The sequence below is a fragment of the Theropithecus gelada genome, chromosome 7b (genome assembly GCF_003255815.1).
Source record: "Theropithecus gelada isolate Dixy chromosome 7b, Tgel_1.0, whole genome shotgun sequence".
NCBI classification, from domain to species: domain Eukaryota; kingdom Metazoa; phylum Chordata; class Mammalia; order Primates; family Cercopithecidae; genus Theropithecus; species Theropithecus gelada.
In genome coordinates, this window is record NC_037675.1 from 11137721 (window position 1) to 11150830 (window position 13110).

Below are 13110 nucleotides of genomic sequence, written 5' to 3' on the forward strand. Positions count from 1 at the left end.
TGTGGCCAATTCAGATCTGATCCAGCTATGGTAGGGTTCACTGATGCTGAGTATAGCTAGGAGCCCTTCCTCTTGTTGTTCTCTCCTGCTGCTGAGTCTCCTCTTCTGCTCCTAGCCAAAGTAGAGGGGTTTTACCAGTCCCCACCATCCAACAATTACATTCATCTACATCGCTGGCTCAAGTCACTGCAGAGTCTCCCAGATTCTCACCGGACTTCCATTGTCCAGAAATGTGTACAGTACTCACTGCACCACGCTCAAGCCTGAGAAAGTCCCAAATGCTCAAGGAGTATACAACGTCACAGAGAAAACATGATTAACATTGAACAAACATATGCAATAATCCAGGCAATGGATAAGTGCCCATAAGTGACCTAGAGAGAGGGTGAGTTGACTGGGATGGTCTGCACAAGGTGAAATAGGAGCTCAAGGGCAGTGGCAGGAACATGAGAGTCTAAATGCAATCAACAGATACCAGCAGGCCAGGACTGCAGGGTTTGCCTAAGCAAGTTATGGTGGGGGCATGGAGAGGGTGTGTAGAAATGGGATGGATGGGAGAAATTAGGCCAACCAAGCTTAAAAGAAAGCCTATTCAGGAGGTAGGCAATTAGGACTCAGAAAAGCCTTCTAAAGTCACATGTGGGCTGATGTTGGCTTATCTCCAAAATGACAAAAAGTAGTTATCCTTCTAGAAATGTAACCACAGCCAACTGGAAGCAGCAGTTATGATTCAAGCAGTAACTGTGGTGTTTATGGATCCTGTAACATCATCAGTGATGTAGCCCCTTCTGTGAGGTACAATCTCAGCCTCACAGGGCCATAAAGAATGAGTTTCCCCATGAAGGCAGCTTCTCTGGATTTATTTTCTCCCTCTTCTGTATCAGCATTTTTTGTCAAGTGGCAAAGAATGTATTGAAAGAAGAGACCCTTCCTGCTTTCCTTCCACTGATTGATGCTTAGTATTCCTAGATCAGAAAGTCAGCTGAGATGCATGATGGGGGCAGGGAGCAATCCAGCAGGAAGGCCAGTGCTTATCCTGGGTTGGCCATTGGATGCGTTCACACTTAAGACCTCTTCCAGATCCAAGATCCTGAGTCTCTCTACTCCCACCCAAATTTTCCTCCACTTCCAAGGTGGCTAGGTACACTACCCCACTTCCCAGTCAGGATGTTTGGGTGTGTCTAATTATGTTCTTTCCCATGTGAGCAGAAGAGATGCACACCACTTCCAAGTGGCCATAAGACCTCCCAGATGTTCTCCTCTTTGTTCTTCCCCAGGTCCCATGAGCTATACTGATAATGACAATGGTAATAGCAATTTTGGAAGCCAGCTAATATTGGAATATGGCAATGCCACTATCAGCCTATTTCCTGAGGGGACACATTAGAGCCAAACTTTCTCCCCTGCCCCTACTTCAACAATCTGGAATGTCTGCCTTGGAATATTATGAAAGAAAGAAATAAACATCTCTTGTGTTTGAACCATTATATTTTGAGTCTATTTGTTACTGCAGTTTGGTCCACTCTGACATAATCTCAAAGAACTGAGTTTTCTTCTATCAGTCAACTGAGTGACTAGACACCCAACTACTTAGAATTCTGAGTACTAATAACTAAGGGAAAGAGAGAATAAGGTAGAAATGTGAACGAAGGGTAACATATTGGTAAACTGCCTCCAAACTCTTTTGGAGGTGTCAGCCTCTGCTATGTGTATCTCCATTTGAATTTGAAGACAGATTTGGAAATTCTAAGGAGGTATCTTAGGATACAATTTAATTCACAAAAGCCTACTGAGAGTTTTGTAAGTAGTCCAGCTGCTGGAAAGGAACTGGATACGAATGCTGGAGAAGAACCCAGCCCTTGCCCTAATGAATTCAGCACATGGTAGCGAGATACGTATCAGCAGTTTATTGTAGGACACTGCCCTCTCTTGCTTGGCTCAGCTGCATCTCAGCTCTGGGCATACCTTGTTTGATTCTGACTGAAATCGTGAACAGAAGTCTTCTTACCTCAGAGCAGGGCTTCAGGACACCCTCAGCCTCACACTGGTCTTAATGTTGTGCTTACCAGAAAGTCATATGCCTGTTTCCAGTGACCTTCTAGAAACAATAGTCCTCTTTATTGGACTCCACAAAAGCAATCAAATACAGTAACCAAACCAGTTCTTGCCTGCCAAGATCCTTGGAGAATACTACCGTGCTAATGTGGTATAAGAAAGATAAAAACAAAGAGGTTCTAGAAGAGATGACGCTTTAGAATTCCCCCAGAAGGGAACTGGGTCTTAGAAAGAAAACTGCTGTTGTCAGCCCAGCACCAGCCATGACTGGCAGAAATGCTACCTGGGCTGGAGAAAGACACTTCCTTCAGTCAGCTACTAAGGCGTCCTTGTGAACCTTGTAGGATGTTTCCAGAGTTTACATTTTAAAACACAAGTAAAGTGTGTGTTGGCAGGCAGAAAATTGTCAAACCTGATCTGTAGCCTCTCTGCATTCCTGTTAAAATATCCCCAAATATAGCCACACCTGGGGGACCCCCACTAACTGCTTTATTCATCGAGGTAGGTGGAGAAGCATGGCCCTCAAGACACACAGGCTGCCCTCTTGTCTAGAAGGAAGGCATGAAATCGCCCTTGCCTCACCCATCTACCTCTAATGCTGGGGCACAAGAGCTTCACTAGAACTGAGGCAGGCCCATTTCCTAATCTGTGTAACAGAAAGAGAATGCAAATGAATGTATCCAGAAGATATTGTGACTGGATCAAGTGTTCTCAATCTCTGTACTCCTGTGAAGTTAGACAGACATCTAAACCCCAGCCAGCAAAGTCATTACCTGGTCTCAGATCCTAACATTCCAACTAAATGAGCTTCTGTTGTAGTTCCCTTAGCTGACATTTTGGTCCACCCAGGCAATAAGCCACAGGCCCCCTCTGAACATCTAGAGAGACCCACCCGTTATCCTCCACCAGCATTCTTCCCTTGATGGAAGCCTTGTGGGCCTCAACACTGAGCTCTGGTTTGCTATGCAACCCACCTCACCCTGCAGGTGTAAATTTGGCAGAGGGATCTGCCCACCCCCAGAAGGCTAGTGATAGAAGCTAAAGAAACTCCATGCATCTAGGGCTGTTGGAAAATACGTGTCCTGGAGAGAAAATCTTCCTTAAAAAAGTACGAGTACTGGAGAGAAAATCTTCCTTGCACAAAAGCACAAGTATACCTGGTAGGCAGTTGTGGAATCTGTACCACTAGCAGAGCAAACTCTTACCCTGATGACTTAGGCGGGTGAAAGATCTCTAAACATACCCTCATGCAGGGAAACATTCCTGAGATGTGAAATCTACATGGGCGGGCTTTTTCTGTCTGTCTGTTTTGGAGGCTGGTATGTCCTCAGTGCCCAGAATAGGACTCAGTACATAAAAGGTGCTCAGTAAATATTTGTGAAATGAATGAATAAGTGAATAGATAGATTTCTCACAAACTGAAAGAAGACCTGTGCAATTATGAAGTTAAAGGGGATGCTTCTTCCTGGAAGCCATATGAAGGCCAGAGGAGACACATGGAACTCCACTCAGCCTTCGCAAGCTCAGAAGCCTGATTTCCCTTGGCATCCAAAAATGGTAAAAGTTTAAGGCCAAGGTAATCGTTGGAAAAGAAAGAAAGACATCTGTCCCACAGGCCATCAGCATGGTCTGCAGAGGGGCCTCCCTGGTGCTTGACCCCCCTGCACCTCTCTGATCCTCTGAGTTCTGCAGGTCACTCCGGCATTCGTGACTCTTCCTCTCTCTTTCTGGGCTGTCCCTATCTGCCAAGCCCCTCAAGAAATATGGACTCCATGGCAGATGAATGTAGATGCCAGTTCTGGAGGCTCTTCTGGGTAGACCAGAAGCACCAGCCTCCTCCACTCTCACCCTAGGGCACAGCCACATTCCTCTCTGCCCAGGCTCTGCTGCACTCCAGGCTCTGCTGCACTCCAGTTTCCCCCGTCTGTACATCTCTGAAGCTGGCAAGAAGCCCCACCACAAGGAAAGGTGGAGAAAAGTAGCTAAGATTTCTCCTTCTCGAAACAGCCTACAGGGCCATTGGAACTATCCTCTGGGGACAGTTATGAAAGCAGGGTGGGACATTGAAAATAAATAAATAAATAAATAAACACTAGGCGTGGAGGCTTATGCCTGTAATCCCAGTGTTTTGGGAGGCTGAGACAGGAGGATCGCTTGAGTACAGGAGCCTGGGCAACAAAGCAAGGCCACATTTCTCAAAAAAAAAAAAAAGAACAGTCTTCTTAAAGACATCAAAGAGATAACAAGAATAACAAGACAGTGAAGAATGACGGGGCAGAGTCAGTCATAGAGAAGAGAATGCAGGACGGTAAGCCCAGTGCTCAAAGCTGCTTTTGCCTTGAGGCCACTGGTGGATCCAAAGAATGTGGTCATAAACACACTGCCCATCTGATGGCTCACAGACAAAAGTCACAGCCCAGTGCCACCGAAGTTGGGGGCCCAAATAGGTCCCCTCATCTCCTTTACGCCAATTCTGAAGGGCTATACTCTCAGAATAACGGTGAGCCCGAAGTAAACCAACCCTCCATGGTCTTGGAACTTAACTTCGTGTTGTCAGGTTGATCCAGGGAAACTCAGGCTGTGAACTTGGATTATGGTGTCCCAGGCTGGTACTGCCAGCAGCATCTGTCAGAAGAAGAAAACACTCTCTGTAAGAATGATAGCGGCATCCCAGGCTTCAAATTATTCCTGCGAAGAAAGAGCCATACTCTAAGCCTTCCCCACAAGAAACCCTGGCAGGTCACTCCCTCAAAAAGACTTATGGAAGTTGTTCCACAAGGATGGTGTAATATTGTGTGACTCATGAGGCTGGAACAAATGCAATCCCTCCCCAAACTTTGGGTAGCCCTCACTGTCAGTTTTTCTGGGTTGAACTTGAATCCAGCTGCAGGTTCTCTGTGAAATCAGTTGTTTCCATGCAGGAAGCCTCTTCCCGCTAAGTGAAATAAGCAAAAAATACAAATTAGAACCATTAAAACTCATCATCTTTCCTTCCCGCATTTCTTTGCAAGAAGCTGTAAGAACCTCTCAGCAATCATTTAGTCCAGTCCCAGAGAGGGTATCTAGCCCTGGGGAATAGGCTCCAGGCTCTTCGTTAGGAAGGTTTCCCTCATGTTGGACTTGGGACCCATTTCACCTCTTGGCCATTTCTCCTGAGCCTCCCTCCTGGTCCTCCCTGACCCCGCCCACGTCCCTTCTTGTCCCTGTGAATTCGATTCAGGACTGACTACAGCCTGAGCTTGTGGGTTACACTGGGCAATCCCTCCATCATCCCTTAGAGCTCTTGGCACAACCACAAGATTTTTATTTGCTTAATGTCTGTCTTTTGCGTAGTATTGTAGCAGGAAGAGCCACAGACAAAACCCCTCAGACACCTAGTTAAAGAAGGAAGAGGTTTATTTGGCCAGGAGCATCAGCAAGACTCCTGTCTCAAGGACCGAGCTCCCAGAGTGAGCAATTCCTGTCCCTTTTAAGGGCTCACAACTCTAAGGGGGTCCGTGTGAGAGGGTCATGATCAAGCAGGAGGTACGTGACTGGGGATGCATACACTGGTAATTAGAACAGAACAGGACAGGGATCTTCACAGTGCTTTTTTAAGCAAATAACCAATAAGGTCAGGGGTCAATTTTTAACTACCAGGCCCAGGGTGTGGAGCCAGGTTGTCTGCTTGTGGATTTCATTTCTGCCTTTTAGTTTTTACTTATTCTTTCTTTAGAGGCAGAAATTGGGCATAAGACAATACGAGGGGTGGTCTCTTCCCTTAGTATAACTGCCACGGAAGCAGAAACCAAGTCTGTCTTGTCCACTAGTGTGTTCCCAGTTTCTACAACTGTTCCTGACACAGAGTAGGACTCAGACACATATTTTGGAATGAATGAATGAAACTTGGGACAGGCAGCCCCAAGGCTTCCCCCTACTACATCTGCAGGGATAGACTTCCCTTTCCTCCAGCGATCTTGGGAGCCCCTCTCTTTATCTGGCTGTGTTTTCCTCTTCTTGTGTGTCCTCCTTTTGTAGGAGACTTTTCAGGCACCTGGGCCATCTGGCACTTTCAGAGTACTCTTAAAGTGCTGGTGGACTCTATCTTCCTCTCAAAAAAAGCTCCCAGAGTGACTTAGCAGTGGGCTGTCATACTACCATCATTGTCACTATCAAAAGTGGTCACTGCCCCACTGCCCAAGTGCAAGACCTAAGGTTGGCACAAAGAGAATTGACAGTCCAGTCTGGGCGCATAATGAAACTGGACCACCCCAGGAAAGCCTTAACCAGGGAGCCATGGAGTGATGTTGCACAGGCATAACCAAGTACATGGGGTATGTCTGAATAGCTGGCACCTTCTTAGAGAAAGAACGCTATTTACTTGGGTGGGGGTGGGAGAGTTTGACCAGCGCTTATGGTAAAATGTGAGGTCCCACAGATCTAATGCAGTCTATTCCAAGGCTCAGAGGAGAGGGTGAACCAAACTGCATGAGACAAGCAGAAGGATTCTGATTTTTCTTTTTGACAGGGGAGGGGTGCAGGAGGGCTGGCTTGGGGGAAGGGGTGGGAGGAGTCATTGAGTGAGAGGTCGAAGAGTGTGAGCAGAAAGAGCCACAGCAGTAAAATTTTGAGGCCGGATGCCAACCTGGGGCTAAGAGAACATTCCAATGGCAAGGGGGTAGGAAGAATTTTTTTTTAAATACTTGTGTGTGCATGTATGTTTGCCATATACAAGGCTGGTTTTCTCCAGAACATGCCCAGTTCTCCACAATATCAAAACATGACCCCTAAGTATTTCTTGCAGTTGATTTGTGACCATATCTTACACCCAGATGATGGGGTAAACAGAGCAGAGAGATGTACAGAAGGCAGAAACCAGGAGGCTGTGACGGCCACGCAGTCACAAACCTCCGAAGAAATCATGCAAAGTGGAATTTCATCTGAGTTCCCTAGACCTTAAATCCCAAGGGAGCCTGGCCTCCTAGTAGGCAACGTCACCACTTAAAAGTGGAACTTGATTTGGAAGTTGAAATGGACCTTGGCTGGAGAGGTCCATGCATTGGGAGATCGGGGGGTAGGTGTGGCACATTCAGGATGAATTGAAGAAGTTAGCTAGGCAGAAATGCAATGGTTATGCTGGAAACCAGTGCAAAAAGAGGCAAGAAGAGCTGGGAGCAGGGTTCAGAGAACCTCAAAGCTAAGTTAAAGAGTTTGGACTTTTAACCTGTTGGCAATGGGGAACCACTGAACGTTTGTTTGACCTGGGCCAAATAGTGCTTGAGAAAAATGCCCCCAAGAGAGGTGTCTGAGGGGCCCTAGGGCACAGCAGAGAGTGCCTAGAGGCCAAGAGACCGGTTAGGAAACTCTGCAGGAGCTCAGGGTCTGGATAGAAACAGGGGCTGCTGAGGGGAAAGGAAGGACTGAGACTTGGAATGGCTGGAGAAATTATGGGAACCAGTGAGCCTCTCACTGGGAAAGGAGAGGAGAGAAGAGGACAGGCAAAATCCTGAATCAAAGATGATGCAAATGATGCTGGGAGGAAACTCGAGGGCTGGGGAACCCTGGAGAGAAGCAGGTGGGGCTTGGGGTACGTCAGCTGGCAGGAAAATCTGCCAGAAAAGCTCTTTGGGAAGAGAGACAGGAGGATCTCTTGAGTTTCACGCTGCTTTTCTAGAGTGCCAATTTCCTCTGTCCTCTCAAGTGTACAGAGGCCCCATACCACCTTGCTTTGGGCTAAGAGAGGTCTCTGTGTGTCTCATTGGACAGTGATATGGGGCACATGAAAAGACTCCCTCGGCAGCCATCCCTACACCCCCTGACTTAGAGCACTTACAAGGGTACCTGAGCCAGGCAGCTCCTACCTGCCACCTGTCCTCTTCGCTGGCTCTTCCTAGGGGTCAGACTAAGGACCATCCTGCTGTCCTCCTCCCGACCTGCTGAGAATCCACTCAGCTGCCCATATACCCATTTGCCTTTTCTCGTATACCATGTAGACCCCCACATACAAAAGGAACCCTTACAAATCTGAAGAATCCTATGGACAAAAGTCTGCAATTCCTCATGGCATCTGCAATCCCCCACCTGCAGGTCTACTGTTCTCACACACCTGTCTTAGGATTCTTTACATCGACTTGCAAAGTTTGAACTTGTTGCTTTGTGGACATTGCACTCAAGAGTTTCAGAATATTTTTCTTTCTCTCCTCTGCATCTATATCTTTCTTGGGCCAATTTGTGTCACTGCCCAGCTAATTTCCAAATACAGTCCTTTGCTGTATTCATATGTCCCACTGCCATCATTCCCCTGTATAGATAGTGATTATTTGGCCTAAAGCTCATCTTTCTATAGCCCAGAGTGAACCCCAATCACACACATGAGTACATGCAGCATCTTTTTATGTGTGTTAACTTCCCCCTGGGCCCTGGTCTTTCCTGGATGCACTGGCTCCTGGGGAGCCCAGCAGTGCCTGTTTTCCCTGGGACCTGCCCATCACACTTGGCAGGCAGGACATCATGGCAAGACTTCCTCTCTGCCAATCTGTCCTGCAAGATGAGGCAGGCCCTGCAGGATACACTCCTCAACGGCTAGACCCTCTCTTTCTGAATCAAGATTTTTTGGGTTTTTTTTCACCTGTTGGCTACTGAGAAGGAAAGGACACTCTGTAGTACTCTTTGAAGTCTCTTCCACTCATCAGAAAGACTTAGCCAAATATCTGAGTGTGCTCACGACCCACCATCCTATCAGACTACGTGGCCCTTCCTCAGACATCAGGACCATCTTCTGGCATCTGCCATCCTGGAAACCCTCTTCCTCCAAACAGAAATTTGCCACCCCATCCAAGTCTCCTCCAGGGTGGGTGACATCCTCACGTGGGCCTTCCTGGCCTTGGGTATCTGGAATTGTCTGCAGGCTCACATGTGTGATCCCCCAGCCAGGGCATCTGTGTCTGGTCTCTGTGATTTTAATACAGGGGTTATCTGAGAAGTGCTGCAGAAGAGAGGGGGATCAGGGGGCAGACAAAACCCAGAATCAAAGATGATGTGAATGACGCTGGGACAAGAGTGGAGGGCTGGGGAACCCTGGAGAGAAGCAGGTGGGGCTTGAATTACTCGGGGCTGTGGCCTACACCTCCAGGGCTAGAAATCAGAAGCTGTAAGCAGGATGTAGAAAAAAAAAAGCAGCCTAAAAGTCTCACTCTTTAAGATGTGCTTCCTAGCCTAGCAGCACCAGCAACTCCTGGGAGCTTGTTGGAAATGCGGCGTCTCAGACAGCAGATCCACTGAATCAGAACACAGCGCGTTCCATCCAGGCTCCCGAGGTGACTTCCCAGACGTTTCCACACCACCTTAACTTAGCCTCTGCGGGCCTCCCGCAGCTGGGCCGGTTGGTGGCATCCCTACACCTGGCTCCTCCCACTGGGGCCCCTGGTGCTCTGGCCCTGGGCCTCTAACACCAAACACCCTGTCAAAGAACCCCCAGCAGTGGAGCCTCCTCCCCACAGCTTGGGTAGGCTCTGCTGGGGTCTCCAGACCGAGAAACATGCAGCTGAAGCCCCCGCGGCAGAGGCCACACTGGATCTGACCATCCAGTTGGGGTCACAGCCCTACACAATGTGTCCTGATCTCCCACAGGGTGATGTTCGAGGGTTTCAGACTCTTGGGTCCCTTGCTCAGTGAACTTACAGTGCCCCCCTTGAAAGGCACCGTGCTGTGAACCTGAGGCTTATTTACAGACGTGTCCAAATCCTCTCTCTGGTCCTGTGTGCAGTGGCCACGCCCTTCACAGTCTGGATGTGGGTGACTGTGTATACCTGATACACCCTGGATATCCTCCTTTGAGGCGGGCAGGAAAGCCACAAGGCACAGGTATAGAAGGAAGAACTGCAGGGAGAGGAAGCCACTGGCCTTGCTTAGGCCACTTGCTTAGGGCTCCAGGACAGATGTCCAGGCTCAGAGAGAGCGTTCCCTCCCATGGAGAAAATGGTTGGAATTCATATGAACTCTCCAAGCCCACAGGTCCTTGGGTATGGAACGAGGACTCTGAACTCCTTGATCTCCAAGGGCCCCTTCAAGGTGAATGCCCGCTCTAGAAACTTCCTCGTTGTCATCCTGCCCAACAGGGTTCTGTCCCTGGGTGCAGACTTTCAGGTTGGAACTTTCCAGGTTCTAGGACCTCGTCCAGAGGATGACTATTAGTACCTCAGAAAAACGATACACAAAACTCTGACAAATGATGTAGACTCAGACACAAGCGGCATCCAAAGGCAGTGGTGCTGGGACAATTAGATAGACACCTGCGAGAAAATAAAATTGAATCCATACCCTACACGATGGCTGCTTCAGGGACAGGGTTCAGGGAGACTCACTGCACTTCAGGGTGACCGGGGTACTTGTAGCCTGCATTGGTTGGGGGAAAGCCAGTGGGGTTTGATAGGCTTGTCGTGGTCAAGGAGCTTCAGCTCACATTGCCCACTGAGCCCTCATTTGACAGGCCCCCCGTGGGCAGCAGCTGCCTTTTGTGGGCTCTGCTCAAATGACACAAGGACAGTCACTGGGCTTCTCTCTGCCAGGGGAGGGGAGAACACAGGATCAGAACTGCACATACTCTGGTCCTAATCGCTGGGCCTGGCAGGGAGCAGATATTCCCTGGTCGCCGTGCAGAAACAATGACGGTCACAGCAAGTGGGGCTCAGCACTTAGGTGGGCTGCATCCTTCTCTAAGGTTCAGACTGAAAGACTGAAAGGGGGTCCAAGGGGAAGAACAAGGGGGAGGGAAGGAGACTACCCGGAATCTGAGCTCTTGGGAGCCAGGTCAGACCCCAAGGCCTCTCCCTTTGTACTTTTCCATGAGGCCTCTCTCGTCCATAGCTTTTGCCAATACAGGTTGGAGATGGGTCACTCAGTAGTGCAATCCCACAAAAGACAATGGGAAGGCTGTCTCTTAAAAGGCCATTTTAAATATTAATGGTCATAGGGCAATGCTCATAAAATTAACTGAAAAAATCAGGTCAGATGACCCACTTTTGTAGAGGAAACAACAGCAAGGCACACACAAGGCCAGAGGTCACTCTTTGTCCAGGTAGTCGGTCCCTCTCTTGTCAGACATCAGATGCCCCCATGTCCCTGTCACAGCACTTTATTCTCTGTCATCCCTGGCAGTGATGTGTCCTGGTCCTCCCCAGATTCACTTTATTGAGCCTTCCAATTAGCATAGTGCCTAGCACAAGCAGGAGTTCAATACACGTTTGCAAATGAGTGAGTGAAGGATGGATGGATGGGTGGGAAGGAGGGAGGGAGGGAGAGAAGGGGGAGGGAGAGAGGTAGGGAGAGAAAGAGGGGAGAAGGAAGGAAGGAGGGAGGAAGGGAGAGAGGGAGGGAAGGTGAGGAGAGGGGAGAAGGAAGGAAGGGAGGGAGGGAAGGGGGAGGGAGATAGGGAGGGAAGTGGGGAAAGGGGAGAAGGAAGAAAGGAGGGAAGAGAAGAAGACACGGAGGGAGGAAGGAAGGGAGGGAGGCAGAGAGGGGAAAAGTTCAGAGAAAAATCTACCAAAATGCTAATCAGGGTTATGATCTAGATACCTTATTTTATCTTCTTTATAATTACCAGTCTTCCAAATTTTCACCAGTTAAAAGATCACTTTTATAATAAATATACTTTTTATCAAAACTCAGCTATTTGATTTAAATCCATCTGAAATGGTTTCTCATAACTCCAAGTCCTATTTTTAACTAATGAATCTAGAAGACACTGGAATTAGTTCATGTCTATCAAAGTGGTCAATTCTTGAACCAACATTGGGACACATGATCTGACAGTTTCCTAAATGCTCATTAAAGAAATGGGACTATTTGGAATCAAGGTGCCCCACAAATCTAAACAAGAACCCCACATCTAAGGATGAAGGGGAGCACAGGTGCTCCCCTTAGGGAAGATGACAGCAGCACTGGGGACATGGACAGTAACCCTTAAGATGGTGGGCCTGTGTCACCCAAAGTTGCCACCTCTGAAGTGCCCATAATAAAGGTGGCAAGAGGGAGATCTCAGAGGGAGATCTCAGACATTCTACTGGGTATAATATTCCAACCTGCCCGACTTTGCTTCCCTGAAGCTAAATTCATTCTGCTTTTAAGAAATGGATATTGTCACCTTGTTGGGGTTATAGGCTCACACCTATAACTCCCAACACTTTGGGAGGCCGAGGCAAGAGAGAGGATCACTTGAGCCCAGGACTGTGAGGCATGCCTGGGTAACAGTAAGATCCTGTCTCTACAAAAAATTAAAAACTAGCTGGGTGTAGTGACACGAGACTTTAGCCCCAGCTACTTGGGAGGCTGAGGTGGGAGGATCGCTTGAGCTCGGCACGTTGAGGCTGCAGTGAGCCATGATTATGCCACTGGGTGACAGAGCAAGACCTTTTCTCCAAATTAAAAAAGAAAAAGAAAAAGAAAAGAAAAGAAATGGAGGGGCTGGATTATGCAGGTAAACAAAAAAGCCCTTCTGCGGCCTCCTCTCCACCTTCATCCTCCTCCTCTAACCAGAGATACATCCATGGGCCCCAATCTCCCAAGCACCAGTCACCACCAACTTCTTACCCCCAAGAAAGAGAACAGCCTCAGGGGACCCCCCAACCTCAGCACTCTCTCTGGGCCTCTGCAGTCTCACACAACTCCGTAGCTTTCGCAGGGCCGAGAGCCGAGGGACCTGGTTGGGATCAGGGCCCACCCTTCTGCAAGGCTGGCCCTGACCTTATGCCAAGTCCCAGCAATGTAGCACTGTGGGTAGCATCCAGGCCTCCAAGCAGCAGACAGACCACTGCTAGCAAGGGATCTGGGTGCGTTTATTACCAAAGCCTTGGTTTCCTAGCTTGACAAGTAAACATCCCAACAGAGAAACTACTTTGTAGTGTTGCTGGACACATTAATGAATTAGTGCTATGTGCCTGGTAGTGCTTTAAAGACATCAAAACATCCAATTCATAATATCCAGATGAGGTAGTGCTTTAAAGACATCAAAACATCCAATTCATAATATCCAGATGAGGTAGGTACTGCTGTTGTTTCCCTTTTACAGATAAAGAGAGG